The following is a 1,371-nucleotide window of genomic DNA, read 5'->3' as shown; positions in this document are numbered from 1 at the left end:
TTTATTGCAAAAACATTTGCAATGTTTTGTTTCATTTAATTTTTTACACTTTTAAACATAAGTTTTCTCCTCTCCAGTTCTTTTAACAGAAGTAATTTCTCACCACAAAAGATGAATTTTGCTTTTTTCTTGAAGGGCTTTTTTAGTGCTTGACAGCAGATCCCTCTTGGGTGCAACGTTATGAGGTTTGGGTAGAATATTCCAGCTCCCGACGGGCACACACGCAGGCTTACCCTAGAGCCAAGTGGAGTCAGCAGGACAGCACTGTGGCCATCCCTACTGCTCCCCTTTTGCTCTTCTTGCCATTGACAGCGAAACGGCTTTGATATTTTGACCAAATAATTTAAATTAATTGTTCCTTTTTTGAGGGCAGGGGCAGTTACGCTGGAAAGTTTTGCATGGAGAAACAACAAATGTTGTGTTACAGCAATATGAACTTTGGTTAATCTATACGGTGATCTAATTTGTACTGTAGGCAAAAATACCTTTGAGGCTTTTTTTCAAATATTATGAAAACTTATTAATAACACACTAAAACCTTTCAGCCATCTGCATGTGGCCATGTGCATTTGAAGGGGTTTTGTTTGCACTCCATTAGGGTTCAACGCAGAAAGCCCTTTTGTGATTCGACTTCAGGAAGGGGAACACCTTTCTCTTTCCTGAGTGATTAGGTTTTGGAAGCAGGCATCTTCTAAGTTCCGATTTCTGAGATCCTAAGAACTCCTGCCAAACCCCATCTACTTTCTCTGTAAATAAGCGCTAAATAGGATACGCTTTGAGAGGAAGCGGAACTCTCAACAAGTACCAGCGATGCAAATGCTGCGATGCCCACGGCCCTCAAAACTCCCCTGCAGCTTCCAAAAACCCAGACACTTCTACCCCCGGCACGTCTGCATTCCCGCAAATGGCAAGACCTGGGGAGAGTTCTGGCGCCCAGCCACGAGCATCCCGGGCGTGCCAAGCCGCCGGCAACGCTCTGATCTGTGCCGATACAGTTACGCTCCCCGACTTTGCTCTGAAATCCTGAGGCAAACAAGCGGGTAAGGCCCGCTCCTCCCAGCCCCGCCGAGCGGCTGCCATGACGGGGAAGGGGACGACGACCATAGCAGGGTCGCTCTATCCCACCGGCGAAGGGGGTGTCTCTATGGCGGGAGGCGGCCGCTCTATCCCCCGCGCTCTATGGTTGGGCGGGGGGCTGGGGGTCGACGGCGGTGCGGAGGGCGGGCCGGCAGGTAAGGGCTGAGCCGCGGCCCCTCACCCCGCTCCCTTCCGGAAGAGAGGAAGGAAGGAAAAGCAGGAAGGAAGGAAAAGCAGGAAGGAAGGAAGGAAAAGAAGGAAGAAAGGAAGGCAGGCCCCTCCGCCTCACGCCCC

This window comes from Haliaeetus leucocephalus, unplaced genomic scaffold (assembly GCF_000737465.1).
Source record: "Haliaeetus leucocephalus isolate CR32 unplaced genomic scaffold, Haliaeetus_leucocephalus-4.0 Scaffold228, whole genome shotgun sequence".
Taxonomy (NCBI): domain Eukaryota; kingdom Metazoa; phylum Chordata; class Aves; order Accipitriformes; family Accipitridae; genus Haliaeetus; species Haliaeetus leucocephalus.
The sequence above is the reverse complement of the archived record's forward strand: the minus strand, read 5'-3'. Positions refer to the sequence as shown.